General features: G+C 34.7%; 1 protein-coding gene across 5 annotated transcripts in view; it reads right to left on the bottom strand.

The window, feature by feature from the left end:
- LOC100881717 (uncharacterized) overlaps positions 1 to 17,300 on the bottom strand; it is a 221,415-nt gene extending 204,115 nt beyond the window's left edge. Inside the window, exons 1-2 of one of the 5 annotated variants that reach the window (XM_076529342.1) lie at positions 16,974 to 17,300; positions 11,871 to 12,058 (exon numbers count right to left, since the gene is read on the bottom strand). The gene's annotated coding sequence lies outside the window, so the exon portion shown is untranslated. Of the gene's footprint in view, positions 1 to 11,870; positions 12,362 to 16,973 lie in introns of those variants that run through there. The other 4 variants (XM_076529341.1, XM_076529339.1, XM_076529343.1 and 1 more) reach the window with 4 other exon arrangements.
- Positions 17,301 to 22,916: the final 5,616 nt, after the last annotated feature.

The following is a 22,916-nucleotide window of genomic DNA, read 5'->3' as shown; positions in this document are numbered from 1 at the left end:
AAGGGTAGTTAACAAGGCTTCTATTAATTTGAAAAATTTTTACTAATCAAGATTCGTTATTTATTAACTCTTGGTACACTATTTTTCAATTTTAATTTGGAAGTATTGATTGTAGGTTGAATGCTGTTTACAAGCTTCAAATTATTTAGGATATTTGGAATATTAATTATTCACGGTTTAACTACACGGTTAAACACGGTTTACTACACGGTTTAATTAACTAGTCACGGTTATTTCAATTTTAATTTAAAAGCATTCGTTGTATGTTAAACGTTGTTTACAAGGCATAAAATTTGTATTCTTATATAACAAGAAGCCCCTTATTTTAATTAATTGAACCACCAAACCATTTACATTATAATTTCCGTCCATCACCTATTGCCAAAAAAATCCCAGCTTACGAAACCGAAGACCAAAGTTTAATCGCTGAATAACGTAACACGATCATTCGCAATCGATAGAAAGTTGTTTATTCAAATCCCCGATTTCCCTCTAGCGACGAAGAACGCCGTTCTCGAAAAAGAAGGACGCGTCGAAGTGACACGAGCGCGAACAAAAGGAAGCAGCTTCATCGCCGGCCATTAGAAGGCATTAAGTGTCGAATAGAACGCCGTTCGTAACATAGTCGCAATTAAACCTCATGTATACAAGCACGCGATCGCATGCCGATTGCTGAGCAATTATCGCGCGTTGTTTTCGCAATTGACGGACGTTCCAAAGCAACACCCTCGTGCAATCACCAATTGAATTTTTTACGCCAACCACGAACACACCGCGTGCATTTTTAAACGCCATTCGTTCACCCCTCGCGTGTAATTGATTGCCACGAGGAACGTGGTCGTATTCGGTTTTCGATTGATTTTCTGCGATCCGACAAAGTATTTGCAACTTTGAATCAGGTTTTGAATGCGTGCATTAGACTGGCGATGTGAGGGCTTCTATATATGAGTGGTGTAAATGGTAGCCAATTATTTAGAAATGTTTGGAATTGGTTTTTTACGTATAGATGCGTTGTTAGGTTAGGTGTATGCTTTTATGATACATCAAGGTGTATCATAGGGTGGGAGGAAGTTACAGATATAAATAGATCTTGTAAATGGTTATGAAGTATTCACACAGAAATTTCAAATCTACTTTGTAACATGTCTCACAACTAGTGTAGGTCCTATGTGGAGTACCTGACGAGATTCTGAATAAGATTTCCCTTTGCAAAAATGGGGTTTGAAGCTTCGTTTTTGAATTATTAAGGAAAAACGCGGACCAATCAGAGCGCAAGGATTATTACATGTTGGACTACTACGCGTCGAATATCCACGCGTTGGATTACTACGCGTTGGATATCCACATGCTGGATTACTACGTGATAGATTACCATGCATTAGATTCCTACGCTTAGAATTACTACGCGTTGCATTATTACGCGTTGGATTACTACGCGTAGAATATGCACGCGCTAGATTACTACGCGTTGGATATCCACACGCTGTATTAGTACGCGTTGGATTACTACGCGTTGGATTATTACGCGTAGGATTACCACGCGTTGCATTACCACACGTTGCATTACTACGCGTTAGATTACCACGCATTAGATTCCTACGCTTACAATTACCACGCGTTGCATTATTACGCGTTGGATTACTACGCGTAGAATATGCACGCGCTAGATTACTACGCGTTGGATATCCACACGCTGTATTAGTACGCGTTGGATTACTACGCGTTGGATTATTACGCGTAGAATTACCACGCGTTGCATTACCACACGTTGCATTACTACGCGTTGGATTACCACGCGTTGGATTATTACGCGTAGAATATGCACGCGCTAGATTACTACGCGTTGGATATCCACACGCTGTATTAGTACGCGTTGGATTACTACGCATTGGATTACTACGCGTAGGATTACCATGCGTTGCATTACCACACGTTGCATTACTACGCGTTGGATTACCACGCGTTGGATTATTACGCGTAGAATATGCACGCGCTAGATTACTACGCGTTGGATATCCACACGCTGTATTAGTACGCGTTGGATTACTACGCATTGAATTACTACACGTAGGATTACCACGCGTTGCATTACCACACGTTGCATTACTACGCGTTGGATTACCACGCATTAGATTCCTACGCTTAGAATTACCACGCGTTGCATTATTACGCGTTGGATTATTACGCGTAGAATATGCATGCGCTAGATTACTACGCGTTGGATATCCACACGCTGTATTAGTACGCGTTGGATTACTACGCGTTGGATTATTACGCGTAGGATTACCACGCGTTGCATTACCACACGTTGCATTACTACGCGTTGGATTACCACGCATTAGATTCCTACGCTTAGAATTACCACGCGTTGCATTATTACGCGTTGGATTACTACGCGTAGAATATGCACGCGCTAGATTACTATGTGTTGGATATCCACACGCTGTATTAGTACGCGTTGGATTATTACGCGTAGGATTACCACGCGTTGCATTACCACACGTTGTATTACTAAGCGTTGGATTCCCACGCGTTGGATAACTACGCGTTATCCGAAGCTGTCGTTCTCGCATCTGCGCACGCGTAATCCTCGCACTCTAATTCGGCTGTGTTTTTCCTTAGTAATTCAAAAACAAAGCTTCAAACCCCATTTTTGCAAAGGTAAATCTTATTCAGAATCACGTCAGCTACCCCCCATTTCAGGGACCTATACTAGTTGTGAGACACCCTATATAAACTGCATATGTGTCTACATTCATAATATATTGAGAGCTTCAAACCGTAAATAAGTCATGTAATCGATGAGATAACAGATTATGTAATTTATGTCTGTGCATAACTACATTCAGTCGATTATTAATTGATTCATATGAAAGTTCTTTTCGTTGATGCACGTTTTTAAAAGATGGCCTTTCGATTTATAAGAAATTTTTTGTTACATAATTTTCAGTGAATTTGTAGTTCAGTATATCAACCCTAAATAAGTAATATTAGTTTTCACTGTTTTGGTTCATCAGTTATCTTAAGGATCGCAAAAAGTGAAATGCAATGAAATTGACAAGAATTAATGAATTATGCGAATTGAGAAGACAAGTGTCTTACTGGAGACAAATAGTGGAGGACGACTAAGAGACCGAACGATCAGAAAGCGCAGAGGGGAAAGGAAACGGAAGAGTACCATGGAAATGGCACGATCTGCAATGTCCGCAGAATAACATGAAACACGGTTTAACGATGGTTTCAATGACGGACAGGATACCGCAGCTGCAATTATTTCACGACGTCTGGTGGTTTCGGTATTCGACCTTAAGTTTCTCGGTTGCTTCGATTCAATGTTACGAATTCGGCACCTCTGATTATGTTTCATTCGAAAACATATCATCATGGAGTCAAACAGTTTGTCAACTATATTATTCGCTAACATGGGTTCAAATTTCTTGATTAATGAATTATTTTGGGGAATTGCTCCTTATTGAACGAATTACTTTGTATAACATTTGTATGGAAATTGATTCTTTATATTTAACTAACATTGTTAGTATTATTATTGGTATTATTATAGATCCTTTATATTATATTAACAAGTTTTATTATATGTCAAGTTCTCATATGTCTACGAGCAAAGATTATTTCTGTTTGCTAATATTTACGAAGAAATACTGATTTTGTCCTGCTTTCCATCAGCGCTGAAAGCATACCACTACTTTATTAAGCAGATAAGTACTACAATTTACCCCTACCTATTCAAATCATTGTTCTAAAATAAATTTAAATTCCATAATTCCTCCACACATAATCCGATAAAATCCTAAAGTGCATTGAACTAAAAATGTTCAGCCGAGCAATTGATCAGTGAAATGTGATCCCAAAATTGTATCATAAATCAAATTGATTATAAATCTATTTCGTCGCATGAATCGCAATGAAATTGCGCCGAAAGTTATTGTCCGGCGCAATCAAAGCATCATTCCGGAGAAATGAAACGTATCGAGAGAACAATAGTGACGTTATGGAGTTAACAAAGCGTTCTCGTCCGATGTCAATCAAGCAAGACGTATTTTTACGCTTGAAATATAAATATGCGATCGCGCGCAGATAATTGAAACAAAAAAGAAACGCGATACGATCGTCCATCGGTTGGTAATCAAATTTATGCGATTCCGATGGAAACATGGAAATGGATTTGCCATCAGGCAAATTGCAGAAAAAATTCGCAACGATACACTGGTGGTCGCGCCAGTTCCTCTCTCTCCATTGCAAATATTTAACGGGGAACATTCGAAATTGCGATTTCAATTTATAACGTCGATCTACAATTGCGTGGGAAATGTAAACAGCTACCTTTTATGCTATTAAATTTGCAATTTATCCCGAGACCGCGAACGCCTGTCAATCTATTGTTGTTCATTTATTGTCGCATAAATATCTCGTGAGCAAATTAGTGTTTTCGTTTTTATCGATGTTTTCATTCATATGGATGTTGGATATAGGTGATTGATATTCTGTGAGGGCAGAATTTAGTATTCTATTTTGCTAGTTTCTTAGTTTGCTATTTTCATATTTTAATAGTTTGCTATTTTGCTATTTGGTATTTAGCTATTTGCTATTCCACTATTTTACTATTCAACTATTCTACTATTCCCCTATCTTACTATTCCACTATTTTACTATTCCATTATTTTACTATTCCACAATTTTACCATTCCACTATTTTACTATTCAACTATTTTACTATTCAACTATTTTACTATATCACTATTTTACTATTCTCCTATTTTACTATTCCACTATTTTACTACACCACTATTTTACTATTCCACTAGTTTACAATTCCACTATTTTACTATTCCACTATTTTATTACTTCACTATTTTACTATTCCACTATTTTACTATCTCGCTATCCCACTAGTTTACTATTTTACTATTTTACTGTTTTACTGTTTTACTATTTTACTGTTTCACTGTTTTACTGTTTTACTATTTTACTATTTTACTATTTTACTACTTCACTATTTTACTATTTTACAATTTTACAATTTTACTATTTTACTATTTTACTATTTTACTATTTCACTATTTTACTATTTCACTATTTTACTATTTCACTATTTTACTATTTTACTATTTCACTATTTTACTATTTTACTATTTTACTATTTTACTATTTCACTATTTCACTATTTCACAGTTTTATAATCCTACAATTCTACTATTTTACAATTTTACAATACTACAATCCTACAATTCTACAATTCAATGATTCTACTTTTCTACAATTCCATAATTGTGCAATTCTACGAATCAACTGTTCTTCAATTTTACTGTTCCACTATTCTACTGGTCTATCATTCTATCATTCTATATTCTATATTCTACATTCTACATTAAACTATTTACTGCTGTTCTACTAATCTTCTATTACCTGCTATTATACTATTCACTGTACTACTTTTGCATCATTCAACTTTGAACAGTACTAAAATATTACTTTAAACAAATTGAATTGCAAGTACTATATGCAATGAGTACTTTAACTAGTTTGTAATAATTTGATAAGACATTTTTACGAAACCTATTCACTGTTGTCTTACTATTCTACTACTGAAGTTTAAATAGTATTAAAGTGTTAGCTTAATCATATTGAGTTACAAGTATTTCATGAAATGAGTACCTTAATTAGCTTCTAATAATCTGATAAGACATTTTTTCAAAATCTACTCTCTGCTGTCCTATTACTCCACCATTGAACTTTAAACACTATTAAAATCTTCCCTTAAACAAATTGAGGTATAAGTACTTTATGAAATCAGTAGTTTAATTAGCTTTTTATAATCTGATAAGACTTTTTTACAAAACCTATTCACTGCTGTCCTACTATTTTACCACTGAACTTTAAACTATATTAAAATATTGACCAAACAAATTGAGTTAGAAATACTTTAAGAAATAAGACTTTAATTTGTATTTTATTGTCTGATAAAACATTTTTGCAAAAGCTATTCACTGCAGTCCTACTATACTACCACCCAACTTTAAACTCTATTAAAATGTTACCTCAAACAAATTGAGTTACAAGTATTTCATGAAATGAGTACCTTAATTAGCTTCTAATAATCTGATAAGACATTTCTACAAATCGACACTACAACCATTCCCGCAATACAATCTCAATTTTTCCCACGATTTCACGAAAACTTGCCTGAAAAGCATAAAAATACGAATCCTTGAAAAGAGGATCGTGCAGTTTGTACCGAACGATTATCACAGCGCATTTGCGCGTTACCGTGCACCCGATAACGCTAACGAGGTTGTCGCAGGTTCACGCACGTCGTGCCTAAGTAAATTGGCGAGCAAACGTTCGGCAAACCGGCCAATTCGATTGCGGGACACGTAGCAAGCAGTTCGAGAACGTAGAATCGATAATCGAGAGCCGGGGCTAGCGATTTTTCTCTATCTCTACCACCCATTCGTACCCACCCAGCGTCACCCTTTCACGAAACTGCACATTTTTAACCTTCACATTATATGAAATGGTCTAATGCTAGATATCGAACTGTCCTCGCATAAAATTGTATATCATTTTATTTGATGTTAAAATAGAAGTTAGGTTATTCAAGTTATATATTCAAGCTATATATTCAAGCTATATATTCAAGTTATATATTCAAGCTATATATTCAAGTTATATATTCAAGCTATATATTCAAGTTATATATTCAAGTTATATATTCAAGCTATATATTGTTCGCGCGTTGGGTAAAATATAAACTATTTATAGCTGTTTTCGAAGGTTGTAAATCTTCGTCGACCCATGGCGTTTCCACAACTTGTTACGGTAGTGGAATTATATGTAAAATTATTATTGTAGAGTAGAATTTATAGAGTGGTTCAGAGTCCTCCACACTGGTGTGCCCAGGTCAATGAAGGATGTAGATCATCATCCCACTAGTTGTAATGATTGTTGTGTGTTGCTGTAGTTGATAGTTACTGTGATTCGTAAGACTGAGTATATTTCAACAACGGTAGTTTTAAGACTGACTAGTTGCCTCTAAAAAACCAGAAAAGAAAGCGATGGAGGAAGTTCAGGACGTGAAGGCGTTACCAAAAGGACCAATCAGGACAGATTGTTATTTGTAAAAAACAGTGATTGGTGAGATGGTTCAGCGAATGAGATTGTAAGATTCTAGGCTTCACTCCAGGGTTGTAAATAACGTTTCGTTAATAAGGTGACCCAAACAGTTAAGTGATTTGGGTCCTTCAAAAGAACTAAGTAATGGGACACATTGCGAGACTGCTGAATGACCGAGTCAAGGTGCCTGGTCCGCCGAGTATGCACGGATTTTCGTAAACACTGCACACAGCAAGGGTGCACAGTTTAGGACCATGGAAATAAACTTCTTTAAGGAAAGATATATTGGCGTTAGAAAGATGTGCTTTTCTGACCTGTTAGAAGGCTATTGACAATAGTTAAGAACGTCAAGCTGTGGAGACGTCCATGTGGTCTTAAAGATCCGTTTGAAATTGCAAGAGTGAAGGTTTGACAAAACACCCATAAATATTACGTTGATTATATTCCGAGCAACTCGGAACATATATTCAAGTTATATATTCAAGCTATATATTCAAGTTATATATTAAAGTTATATATTCAAGCTATATATTCAAGTTATATATTCAAGCTATATATTCAAGTTATATATTCAAGCTATATATTCAAGTTATATATTCAAGCTATATATTCAAGCTATATATTCAAGTTATATATTCAAGCTATATATTCAAGTTATATATTCAAGTTATATATTCAAGTTATATATTCAAGCTATACATTCAAGTTATATATTCAAGTTATATATTCAAGTTATATATTCAAACTATATATTCAATTTTTAGTCACGTATAAAAGTGAAACCAAGATTAGAGCAATTAAACTAACAATTAAATCTAATACCAAATCTAACGTACCAAAGTACCTTCACAAATCACCTAATTTTCCATAAAGTTGAAAATAAAAACTGAGCGTTATAATTGCTCCAATTATAGCATTGAACGTGTTCATAATTTCTCGCGCATTTCCGCGGCGACAAAGAGTGTGTTAAAGTATGTTGAGGGTTGTTTGGCTAAATAGCGTGCGGGTAAGATAAAGAAGAGTATGAAAGAGGAGTTGGTTCGCATGGAACACAGTGAACAACTAGAAAGCAGCAAGCTGGAGAAGTTAAATTGCGAAAGAGTTCGCGAAATCACATTGACCCAGTTCTATTCTTCCTCACACCCTTTTGTCCGCGGATCAGACGATCCGTACACGTGCACGCACGTGAACGTGCAGGGAACACGCGGTCACGGAGGATACGAGAGGTTCTATTAGCCGCACAGGTACGTAGCCGCACATTCCTGTGGTTTCACCAACATAACCGGATTACAACGCTTGCATAGGTGAATTAACAGGCAAATGTTCGGTAAATTCGTTCGTTGGTTTGACGATAGGGCATGGATCGCATCAGTGTTCCCTTGCAGGACAAATGTGTCCCTTTGGAGTTACTTTGATCGAGTCGAATGTCGGAGGGATAGGATTTTGCTTTGGTAAATTTACTGTTGTTTTTGGATATTAATGGTTTGATAGAGTAATGGAATATTAGTTTAGTACTTCGTTGGGTTATTATTTTAATATTTTTCTGGGTTAATATTTTCATTATTTTATTAGTTTGTGGGTTTACTACTTTGCTAGGTTACTGTTTTACCGTTTTGTAATTTCACTATTCTAATATTGTACTGTTCTAGCATTCTACTATTTGACTATTAAACTATTTTACTATCTCACTGTTCTACTATTGTACTACTCTACGATACTACCATCCAGCTATTCCACGATTTTGCTATCTCACTATTCTACTATTCTGCTATAACATCATTTAGCTATGCTACTATCTTACTACTCCACCAGGTTGCTATTCTACCATTCTACTATTCTGCTATTCTTCCTTTCTACTATACCGCTATTCTACCCTTCTACTATACCGCTATTCCACTATTCCACTATTCCACTATTCCACTATTCCACTATTCCACTATTCCACTGTTCCACTATTCCACTATTCCACTATTCCACTATTCCACTATTCCACTATTCCATCGTTCCACCATTCCACCGTTCCACCATTCCACCGTTCCACCATTCCACCATTCCACCATTCCACCATTCCACCATTCCACCATTCCACCATTCCACCATTCCACCATTCCACCATTCCACCATTCCACCATTCCACCATTCCACCATTCCACCATTCCACCATTCCACCATTCCACCATTCCACCATTCCACCATTCCACCATTCCACCATTCCACCATTCCACCATTCCACCATTCCACCATTCCACCATTCCACCATTCCACCATTCCACCATTCCACCATTCCACCATTCCACCATTCCACCATTCCACCATTCCACCATTCCACCATTCCACCATTCCACCATTCCACCATTCCACCATTCCACCATTCCACCATTCCACCATTCCACCATTCCACCATTCCACCATTCCATCATTCTACCATTCTACCATTCTATCATTCTATCATTCTACCATTCTACCATTCCGCTCTTTTCCAATTTTACAATTATACAATTTTACAATATTACAATTTTACTATTTTACTATTTTACGGTTCTATTATTCTACTATTTCAACGATCTACTTCTGCAGCGTTCAACTGCTTCACTGTAATACTATTCCAGCATTCTACTATTTCACCATTGTACTATGTTACCATTCTACTAGTCTCTACCACTGTTATTCTACCACCTTCTACTATTCTCTGCTATTTCCTTGTATTCTATGAGTGCATTTGTATAGAGATCAAGAAATCGATAAAATATTATAATTTTGCAAGTGTAAATATTTTTGTATGAACATAATTGTACATCTTTTATATGGGACACCGTATGAATTTGATGTATGAGCATGATTATATATCGATTTTGTACATCGACTAGTCATTGATGCGGTTTTAGATGAACGCCAATGCCATAATGATGTTGTGAGTTAGTTGAAAGGACTTTTGTTATAAATAAATTATAAATAAGTTTGTTATAAATTCATTCTAATTGTGATTCTACCACTCATACATGTATTTTTAAAAAATGATAAAATCTGGCATTAAATATTTAACTTCTCTTATTTATTGTTTACCTCCTATACAAAATTAGTTAAGAAAATAATCAGTCTTTAATTAAAAGTAGTTTTGTACAATTATATGTATAAATGAATTTCGTAGAAATTCTACATGAGCACGTAAATACGTTACAATTACAATTCCTGAAAGAAGGTTTGATTCTCTCTTCGCTATAACTAACGTGCACACTAATTTCTCCTTTCACAATAGACATACTACCGTTTCGAAATGAATTGCTGCAGCAGCTTTGAGAGTTTCCAAGATTACAATCACATTTGAAAATCGTCCTCTCCAAATTGTTCTCGAACCAAGCAAAATTTCTCGACCAGAAATATACCATTGTGCCTCCCTTAGTCGTTAATAATTCTACAGAAAATTAATACCACCCTGTGTGCCTTGAATATATCAAAATTATCAAGTGTGATTCTACTGTGTTGGAAAGTTTGCTTCCTGTGAACGGAAATAACATTCTTGCTTATTTAATTACGCTGCTTCTAAGACGCTCATCTGTCCCTTTATATTTACATTAACATTAACGGAATTATATTATTAATTACAGAATTCATCATTCCTCTGATAAATTTATTAATTTGTTAGATTTCAATTTTACATTCATTTGTATCTTATTTAAACTACAACCGATTAGATTATTAAACAACTAAAAAAACTATTGTATTATTAACATAACATTAGTAATTATTAATCAAGACACAATGAGTACATTTATATACTTATAGCAAAGAGTATCTAGAGAGAGACAGAGGACAACCAATTTTAATGCCCAAATCAAAAGAATCGGATGTGCGCATGCGCATAGTGTAAAAATATGGCGGTCGAAAAAGAATAGTTTAAACCTGCATATTCACCAGTAATGTATTTCTAATAAATATTTTGTCAAATCTCCGTAACACATTCATCTGTAGTTTCTTGTGATATATAGTTTTTCATTTTCTTACAAGTTATTTGTAATAATCATTTCCGTAATACATATTCTTCAAATATATTTTGTAGAGCAATCATTTTGGTATATTCTTTTCTTTTCAACTTTTCAACGCCGTAAAAGTGATAAAAATACCTCGAAAGACAATATTAGTAATATACAGAAAATTGATTGCAAATATATTCCAAATTATTAGAGGTTGATATGAAAGTAGATTTAAATTTCCCGCTTGTTTGTACGACCAATTTGAAGGGACAGCGTTTTCAAGAGATCAAAGGTACCGACAGAGAATTTCGCGTCTTATAGTATATTATATACTATATACATATAGTATATTTCTATATATGTATGTATACAGTACGTATGTACATATTTATTAATATTGCAGTTATAACAAATTTTAAATTCAATTCTACCTTTAAAAATTCCACAAATTGTTATCATAGTATACACATTGTATTTCAATGATTTTACATTTCAAATTGCATAAGAAATCAATAAGAAATTGATTAACTAAATTACTATAAAAAAACATATTAATAATATACAGACACCACAGAAATAAAAGTTAAAAAGTGTATCCTTGCACACTGTAACTTTCAAATTAACAGAATTGATATGCAACGTGTATACGAGTTAATCACGCCGTAAAGTTGCCGTCTCGAAAACACGAAACAGCAACTTCCGTTACGGTCGTGCGTCAAAACTTCCCGCCAGAGGAGCCATTAAACTTTATCTCGTTGTTTGACTCACCGTTTCTTCCAGTTGACAAAAGTATCTCTCCTCGGGCGTTTTTCCCTTTTCTTGGCTACTTCTGCATACGACGTAACACACAAGACAGTTTCACACCTGCGACACTACGAAACGCCACTTAAAATCCTCGACTTTTCTCACTTTCCCCGGTTAGAATACGACGCCACTGGAAGGAGAAGATTCGACAACTGAAACGGCCAACGAATTCGCGAATAAAACTTTGTTTACACGATTTGAAGCTTCGATTCGGGTTCACACGATTTACACGAAAGATTTTTAACACTTTGGAATCGAATATTACGTGATTTGTAAAGATTTTGATGTTTTAGAACGGAGAAACAGAATGATTCACTCCGGTTTTGACGTTCGCGACTAAACTCCCGCGATCCAGTGCGGTCGAATCGATGATTGCGCGCGAATTCGGACGCTAGGGGCGCCATTAACGACGCGCGAAAATTCAAATGCTATATATAGTATTTCAAAGTTTAAATGCAAAAGTGACATAAACTATGTAATTATATATTGTTAATTATAAATTTTTATGTCTATACAAGTCTTATTCGAAGTTAAAGTAAGATTTACATATTGGAAAATGGAAATTTCAATTTATTTAAAATAATAGGTGTTTTATGTAGTGTACGATATTATTGACGATATCAGTCATGGTTTTTTGCTGGTACTGGAAGTATATTTAGATTGCAATTAAAACTATTTTATTTTTTTTCATCTAGCAATATATACATATTATAATATTATAATGTGTATTATAAGAATTTTATTTTTATCTTGTATATTTAATTTTCCTATTATTTAAAAGTAATTCCAAGGAAACTAAATTAAATAAATTTTTGGAGTTATAAACTATTTATATTTGAATCCACTATACAGTTCATTTTGAAGAGTTCTTTCCGATAGAAATGTATCAAATCAATTGATTAAACGATAGGTTATACTTTCTCTAAATGTGCCACTAAATTCCACGTTTCCTAAAAGAAATTCGCAAGAAAGATTTCCGTGAATGTAAGGCAATAGTGGATTTCCAGGTGGAAGAGAAATCCTGATATCAAAGAGGAACTTCATCCTGCATAGATTTCCGCCCTTTTCATGGCAACCAACCCAGAACGGTACCTCGTGTAATATCGTACAGTCACTTTTAGTATGTGCTGACAAAAGTAATCGATTTTTGCGGTTTTAAAGGTGAACGCGAAAAACGATCAAATTATCCGGTTTCGTATTTCCCATTTCAATGGAGATTTTCAATTCGACTAATTTCGCACATCAGTGTTTCAATAAATATCGTTTTTGTGGACTTTTGTGAGCTTCGGTTTTTTTCGAAATACGCGTATATATATTACGTGTTAAATTAAATATTATGGTTTCGAAATACAATTGCGTTTACTTCATTGAAATATTTTTATGGTTATCATCGAATCCTTCAATAGTTTTATAGATACAAATTATGTTTAAAAATTTTCGGAAATTTGTAATTTGTTAAATTTTCAATGTTAGTCGTTTCAAATCTTCAAAGTTCCTAAATGAGTATAAAAATTCCAAATTGAAAAATTTGCAAATTTCTAGGTCCTTAAATGTGCAAATTCTCAAATTTCTAAATTTTCAGATCACAAATTAATCTTCCATATTCTACGTGTAGTGCGATGAAACAATTTTACATTTGGAGTAAATTTATTTGAACTTTATTTTCAAATAGCAATAATGGTAATAGCAATAATGATAACTAATTTCTCCATTTAACATCAAATAAAACCTGCACGAATCTGATGATATCTACAAGTTTGCTACCCGCGGCAATATAGCTAGAGTCTGCAATAACTACACACACGTTGCAAATAAATCTAACCACCATTTCGAATAAAAATAATGGAAACCGCCACCATGAACTTCGAAACACGTCGCTCCTAATTTCTCCATTTAACATCAAACAAAACCTGCACAAATCTGACGGTATCTACAAGTTTGCTACCCGCGGCAATATAGCTAGAGTCCGCAGTAACTACACGCTCACGTTATAAATAAATCTGACCACCATTTCGAATAAAAATAATGGAAACAGCAACCATGAACTTCGAAACACGTCGCTCCTAACTTCTCCATTTAATATCAAACAAAACCTGCACAAATCTGATGATATCTACAAGTTTGCTACCCGCGGCAATATAGCTAGAATCTGCAATAACTACACACACGTTGCAAATAAATCTAACTACCATTTCGAATAAAAATAATGGAAACCGCCACCATGAACCTCGAAACACGTCGCTCCTAATTTCTCCATTTAACATCAAACAAAACCTGCACAAATCTGATGATATCTACAAGTTTGCTACTCGCGGCAATATAGCTAGAGCCCGCAATAGCTACACGCTCACGTCACAAATAAATCTAACCACGATTTCGTATAAAAATAATGGAAACCGCCACCATGAACTTCGAAACACGTCGCTCCTAATTTCTCCATTTAACATCAAACAAAACCTGCACAAATCTGACGGTATTTACAAGTTTGCTACCCGCGGCAATATAGCTAGAGTCTGCAATAACTACACGCACGTTGCAAATAAATCTAAGCACCATTTCGAATAAAAATAATGGAAACAGCAACCATGAACTTCGAAACACGTCGCTCCTAATTTCTCCATTTAACATCAAACAAAACCTGCACAAATCTGACGGTATTTACAAGTTTGCTACCCGCGGGCAATATAGCTAGAGTCTACAGTAACTACACGCACGTTGCAAATAAATCTGACCACCATTTCGAATAAAAATAATGGAAACAGCAACCATGAACTTCGAAACACGTCGCTCCTAATTTCTCCATTTAACATCAAACAGACCTGATGGTATCCGCAAATTTGATCGCTCCACCTGTAGCAATATAGCTCGAACGTAACAGCAATTACATCCCGCCTCGCTGCGCGCAATCGTTATCACCGCGACATTGAACGTGTTAATAAAAAAAGCCGTCCATCCGTGTTACCATTATTTGATCCCGTTGGTGCGTGACAAACGTTTGAGCAATGAATACGAAAGAATCTAGAAAAAGGTCTGATCTGAATGATCCAATTTCGCCCGGTAAATATCAACGGCAGCTCGTTAGAAGGGCTGTATGGCGGCGATAAAAAGCGATTTATCAGCCACTCCGGGCTAAAAGGATTGTCAAGCACGATTGTAGCGGCACCTCGTTTGACCATGGGGTTCGGGGACGTTTAACGAGTGACGATTAAACGACGAGAAAGGTGTACGCTGTTAACACGGACAGTTACGAGCAATTGATGAGTAGCATTGTGTAGCTAATAGCCGACTCGTTTGACGTTAAACGAGCCATCGCTCTTTCCCGCGATCCTGATGACATTACATCAACGCAGTCCGACGTAACCACGAAGGAAATTGCTCGAAATAGCGAGGAACAGGTCGAAAAGCTCTCGAGTGCGGTTTTCGATTCGCGTGCAATTTAATCGAACGATTGCACTGCATTAGATACACGGGACGTGAGCGGGGAGAATGAACCCGGCTCTAATCGGGAGGAAATAATTTGTTTGGTCAAGCACCGGTTACGTGGAATCTGATTGATTGCAGATGATCGATCGGTTTAAACAGACTGTGTCGAGGAATTAGGGCCTGTTGGCTAATTATCATAGTAAATCGCTCTATTATTATTCCTGGCGAACACGATCGCTTGTATTGATAATGAAATTGTAAATCGTGTGGTTTGAAATGGTTTGAATTTAGGGAAGAGAAATCGATTTTTCTTTTTAGGGGATTTACAGAATGCTGAAGGGGAATTTTGGGGAAGATGCAGAAGCACGAAGCTCTGGAATATTTGGTTCAAGGTTGACTTAATGAATGATAATCATGCAAGTGGCTTGCTGTTCAATGAAATTGAAGATTTATTGTTAAATCGAATTATTTTAAATTTAATTAACAGAAGGAAGATTTGAGATCTAGAGAATTTACTAATTTGGGAATTTGGAAATTTGAAATTTCATCATTTTGATATTTTACAATTTCACAATTTGATGATTCAAAGGTGCGAAAATTGAAGATTTGTAAATTTAGTAACTTGAGAACTAGTAATTTGTAGTTTTATCAATTTGGTAATTTTGTAATTTGAAAAATTAATAATTTAGTAATTTGATCATTTATAATATGATAACTTGCTTAATCGCTAGCTTGCTGACTAGAAATTGATGAAATTGATGAAATTGATGAAATTGATGAAATTGATGAAATTGATGAAACTGATGAAATTGGTAAATTGATCAAATTGATGAAACTTATGAAATTGATGAAATTGACAAAATTGACAAAACTGACAAAATTGACAAAATTGACAAAATTGACAAAATTGACAAAATTGACAAAATTGACAAAATTGACAAAATTGACAAAACTGACAAAATTAACAAAACTGACAAAATTGACAAATTGATAAAAATTGATAAAAATTGATAAAAGTAATAAAATCGACAAATTGATAAAAATTGATAAAATTAATAAAATCGACAAATTGATAAAAATTGATAAAATTAATAAAATCGACAAATTTATAAAAATTGATAAAATTAACAAAATTGACAAAATTGACAAAATTGACAAATTCTTAAATTGATACGATTGACAAAATTGATAAGATTGATAAATTAATAAAATTCATAAGATTGATAAATTTATAGGATTGGTAATTTTATAGATTGATAATTTGGCAAATTAATATTATAATTGATCGATAAATTGATAAATCAATAAATGAGTGGAATTGGAAATTGACCAACTAGTAAATTGGTACATCAATAAATTGATAAATTGATAAATTACTACATGGTAACACAGCAATTCGATTAAAAAATAATTTCGACCAATATCCTCAAATTTCCTCGAAAACTAAAATCATCGAAACATAAAAATCAACGAGCAGCAAATACTTTTGGACATGCGACTCTTACAAGCGATCCTAATCTATCAATTTTATCATACGACACGAATGTCTTTCAAACACCGCCGTGCATCTTCTTGAAATTGAACAAATTTCCAAGAACGGAACACGATCGAAGCTCCAACTTCCTTTTTCATCGCGTTATTTACATTTCAACGAATCCACTTCCCAAGGGATTCACTTCACACATACCACTCGCAGGCAGCAAGCTTTCCGGGCTACCGAAAGCACGACTCAACAGCGTGAAAATCGAGTCGGAAGCACGCGGCAGCGGAAGACGACGGATACGTAGACGATCAACGCGATTTCTCGTGTCTGCTTTCGGAATGTATCATCAGCGTTTTCGTTTCGGGTTCCAACGTGAAACGCCGTTCAAGAGTACACGTGACACGCCGTGACACACGCGAGCGAACCGACGTACGTCTTCCTGTGCGAAGAACTAGGCTCCAGATGGAGGTCTACCGAGACACTGACGACTACTCTCGCCACGAGGACATTCCCCGATTCTCAGGTGAACCAACGACAGAGAAACAAGGGCCCAGGTAGAGGGAGAAAGAGAAAGAAGGTTTGCCGTTCCCCATCCCATTATACCGAGTGTCACGTTTTAATTCATACAATCATCCTCAGCCACTTCACTTATGGAGTTTAGTTTTAAAACTCGCATTCGAAATTGAAATCAAAGAACAAATTATTAATTATTAATACAAGTTATTAATGTAAAGAGTAAAGCAAAAGGATGACATTTCTATTCCATACAATATTAACGATACATTGTTCAAAAGGTCAGATTCATTGCCAAGTCAGGTACGCTTCACATGAGTGGAGTTGGCGAGAATGTTTTATAAAATACCACACTCTGAAGAAATAATAGATTAGGTAAGTATATAACTTTGTCCAATTTATGTCAAGCAAAAATAGTGTTGACTTGATAATACTGCAATGCTTTAAAATCATATACTTATGTATATGTATACATATGTGATGTACAGGGTGTTACCTGTAATACTACTCACGATTTTTCTCCCACTTGTAGCATTCTTACGAAAAAAAGTTTACAACAATAGTTGCAGGGTATGAGGAATTTGGATATGTGGGAATTAGGATATGTGGGGATTTGAGAATGTAGGAATTTAGATATGTGTGAATTTGGATATGTGGGAATTTGAGAATGTAGAAATCTAGGCATGTGTGAATTTGAAAATTTAGGAATTTGGACATGTGAGAATTTGAACATGTGAGACTTTGGACATGTGAAAATTTGGGAATGTAGGAATTTGGACATGTGGGAATTTGGAAATGTAGGAATTTAGACATATGTGAATTTGAGAATGTAGGAATTTGGACATGTGTGAATTTGGTCATGTGAGAATTTGGAAATGTAGGAATTTGGACATGTGGGAATTTGGGAAGGTAGGAATTTAGACATGTGTGAATTTTGAAATGTAGGAATTTGGACATGTGGGAATTTGGGAAGGTAGGAATTTAGACATGTGTGAATTTGAGAATGTAGGAATTTGGACATATGGGAATTTGAGTGTGTGGGGATTAGGATATGTGGAAATTTGGGAATGTAGAAATATGGACATGTGGGAATTTGAACTTGTGGCGATTAGGACATATGGAAATTTGGGAATGTAGGAATTTGGATATGTGGGAATTTGGGAATGTAGGAATTTGAAAACGTGTGAATTTGAGAATGTAGGAATTTGGACATGTGTGAATTTGGTCATGTGAGAATTTAGGAACGTAGGAATTTGGACATGTGGGAATTTGAACATGTGGCGATTAGGACATATGGAAATTTGGGAATGTAGGAATTTGGATATATAGGAATTTGGGAATGTAGGAATTTGGACACGTGTGAATTTGAGAATGTAGGAATTTGGACATGTGTGAATTTGGTCATGTGAGAATTTAGGAACGTAGGAATTTGGACATGTAGGAATTTGAACATGTAGCGATTAGGACATGTGGAAATTTAGGAATATAGGAATTTGAACATGTGAGTATTTGGGAATGTAGGAATTTGGACATGTGGGAATTCGGAAATGACTGTTACTTACGTTACTAAGAATTTGTTCACTTATCTAATTAAAAATACCTATAACCACATATAATTATCAATGCCAAATAGAATAAAATACCCAAGTAAAAATATTTAGTCATATTAGTAAAAAATAAAAATATATCACACTTCAGCGTGCCAATATAAAAAATTGTCCAGAAACGGTAAGACACAAAACCACCGACAAGATTTCTACAGAACAAGTTTTGTAACATATGCGAAGAATAGCACTTATAAATCAGGAGGTAATTGTATGGATTATAAATAGGACACCATATACATTTTCTGCTGTTTGGTCGCGCCTCTTTTCCTGTCTCTTTTGCTCGTTCGTCACAGCTTTTCACGATTTTCTCCTTTCTCCCTCTCCATGATCGCACACGTGGGAGAGGGAGAGAGTGAGAGGTCCCGTGAATGATCTCGTAGAGGTTTGGCTCTTGGACTTACTAAACATATGCACATACGAAATTTCTGCCACGGATTCATCGTTGAGTTTAACGAGATGAGGCGATTGTTAATTGGGGACAATATTTGGGTCACTGTTTTGGAATACCTTTAGTTTGTACATTGTTGACCTGAGTGGAGATCCTTCAGGAAGGTTCAATATGGAGAGGGTGTAGAGAAATTATTTTTGTAAATGGGACACACATTTTCGTGGTGTTACAAGACTGTAAATTTTTATGTTACGATATGTTGTTAATCAAATACACTTGTTAGCTTCTAAATACTGAAATTCTTAAGCTCTCAAACTTGTAAGTCGTTAATTCTCTAAATCTTCAAATTGATAAATCACCACGTTCTTAAATTTTCAAATTCTCAAATTTTAAAACTGTGAAATCCTTAATTCTTAAATCCTAAAATTCAAAAATTTTCAAACTTCCAAATCCTTAATTCTCTACACCATCAAATTTTCAAATCCCTAAATTCCCTTTCCAAACTCTCAAACTTCCAAATCCTTAATTCTCCAAATCTCCATATTTGAAAATTCCAAAATTCTCAAACTTTCAAACTCTCAAACTTTGAAATCCTTAATTCTTCAAAACCCCAAATTTCCAAATTCTCAAACTTTCAAACTCTCAAACTCTCAAGCTTTGAAATCCTTAATTCTCCAAATCCCAAAATCTCCAAATTCCCAAATTCCCAAATTCTCAAGCTTTGGAGATTTTTGGATTTGGAGAATTAAGGATTTCAAATTCCCAAATTCCCAAATTCTCAAGCTTTGATATCCTTAATTCCCCAAATCCCAAAATCTCTAAATCCCCAAATTCCCAATTTCTCAAGCTTTGAAATCCTTAATTCCTCAAATCCCAAAATCTCCAAATGCCCAAATTCCCAAATTCTCAAGCTTTGGAGATTTTTGGATTTGGAGAATTAAGGATTTCAAATTCCCAAATTCCCAAATTCTCAAGCTTTGAAATCCATAATTCTCCAAATCCCAAAATCTCCAAATTCCCAAATTCCCAAATTCTCAAGCTTTGAAATCCTTAATTCCCCAAATCCCAAAATCTCCAAATTCCCAAATTCCCAAATTCTCAAGCTTTGAAATCCTTAATTCTCCAAATCCCAAAATCTCCAAATTCCCAAATTCCCAAATTCTCAAGCTTTGAAATCCTTAATTCCCCAAATCCCAAAATCTCCAAATTCCCAAATTCCCAAATTCTCAAGCTTTGAAATCCTTAATTTTCCAAATTCCCAAATTCCCAAATTCTCAAGCTTTGAAATCATTAATTCTCCAAATCCCAAAATCTCTAAATCCCCAAATTCCCAAATTCTCAAGCTTTGAAATCCTTAATTCCCCAAATCCCAAAATCTCCAAATTCCCAAATTCCCAAATTCTCAAGCTTTGAAATCCTTAATTTTCCAAATTCCAAAATCTTCAAATTCCCAAATTCCCAAATTCTCAAGCTTTGAAATCATTAATTCTCCAAATCCCAAAATCTCTAAATCCCCAAATTCCCAAATTCTCAAGCTTTGAAATCCTTAATTCCCCAAATCCCAAAATCTCCAAATTCCCAAATTCCCAAATTCTCAAGCTTTGAAATCCTTAATTCCTCAAATCCCAAAATCTCCAACTTCCCAAATTCCCAAATTCTCAAGCTTTGAAATCCTTAATTCCCCAAATCCCAAAATCCCTAAATTCCCAAATTTTCAAACTCTCAAATCCCCAATTCCCCACATCCTCACTTCTCTAACTCCCTAAATCTCCATCTTCCCAAATTTCCATATTTGCAAACCGCAGCAGCATCAACAAAACAATCTCCGGACAAAAGGTAGTTCACCATTGATTCTCCCTTGAATGGGACTTCCAAGAAGCATTTCACTATAAATCTACGCATCGTAATGCCACAAGGTAAATTCCAGCAAAGGCGCGGAATTCCAGGTCATCCCGAATCAGGAATGCGACTCCATCGAAAAAAAGAATCAGTTCCCTTCGGCGATTCAGAATTGTGTAAACGAAAATAATGGCAAAGGTTATCTTCGTGTTCTCCTCTTATTAATGCCAATTATAAATCAACTTATCACGTTCAATGTATCGGTATTTTTACTCGGCGCACTCTGTCGGATCTATCATGATAAATCTGTCTGCCTGTCTAACGCAAACTGGAAATATCATCCGTGTCAAACATTTCGTGTTACAAACATCTTGTTTGTAGTATTTAGATAGGTACTTTCACGGACAGTATTGGCTCATCTTTATGCATTCAATCTATCGATCAATCACTCTTGAGTTTGTTCGTTTCTGAAATGGATATATATTTTTGGGTGACACCATTGATTGACAATTTTAATGATACAATATATATTTCTGGTTTATGGGTTTGTTGAAGTATAGGTGACGAATCATTTGGACACTGTTTTTGGGAATGTTTTAATGTTTCTAGTTTCTAAAAGGAAAGTTAATTTATTCACAGGAAGTAATTGACTGATAGTTGTGTGAATGATGTATAGTACATTTCAGATAATTCATGTGATTATTCTTCTACTTTGAATGTACAGGGTGATTCACAAAATTATACCATGTGGAATAGCATCTTTGTTTTGGGCTAACATTAGAAAATAATTTAAGTAACATAATTTTCTTTATAATAGAATGCATGTGTAGGTGTATGAATGTAAATACACATTTAATGTATACATATATGTAAAATATTATTAAGTTACAAAATAGAAGTTACATGAAATATAATCATTTCAAATCTACCATACAAAATTTCAGATATTTAATATTTAAATATGTACAATTTATAAATTTGCAAATTTAAATATACAGGGTGGTTCACCACATTTTGCCATCTATATTTGCGTCATTATTATTACTCATAGCAAACAATGTTTTAGATGAAGTGAATGGTTTTGAGAGGGGCACATGCTGGTGGTATATTTTTTTTATAAGACGTGTAAAGGACATATGAAGGTCATTAATGTTTTTTTAAATGGAATCATATATTTTTTATTGCATCAGCTGATACTCCTTCATATTCTTTACAAAAAAGTATTAATCTATTTATGTGAAAAAATCATTAGTTTAGGAGATATTTTAATTTTAATGTCTATTTACAGAAAAGGTTCAATATGGCGACCATTTGCATCAGAACACTTTCTGAATCGAGAAATTAATGACTTACTAACATTCCGTAGTGTATAATCTTTCTGCATGTGTAGCACTTTTCCCAGCTTCAAAATAAACTGATAACATGTCTATCTTTTCTTCTATAGAATACTTCATTATGAAGTGATAATTCACCGTATCGTCGTATTCATCGTATTAGATAACAGAGACAAAATTTCACTGTTACTGCGTAACAAAAAAAAAAACAAAAACTCACAATTCGTTTGGTGATACATGACCTCTCAAAGCACGTAGAAAAACATTTGCTGTTCAGTTAGGGCAATTCATAATATTGACCAGAAAGTCACGATTTCCTAACAAGTTAGAATTAAAATATCTCCTAAACTAATGATTTTTTCACATAAATAGATTAATACTTTTTTGTAAAGAATATGAAGGAGTATCAGCTGATGCAGTAAA

This window comes from Megachile rotundata, chromosome 3 (assembly GCF_050947335.1).
Source record: "Megachile rotundata isolate GNS110a chromosome 3, iyMegRotu1, whole genome shotgun sequence".
Lineage (NCBI taxonomy): Eukaryota > Metazoa > Arthropoda > Insecta > Hymenoptera > Megachilidae > Megachile > Megachile rotundata.
Note: the sequence above shows the minus strand (reverse complement) of the source record. Positions and strands in the feature narration are given on the sequence as shown.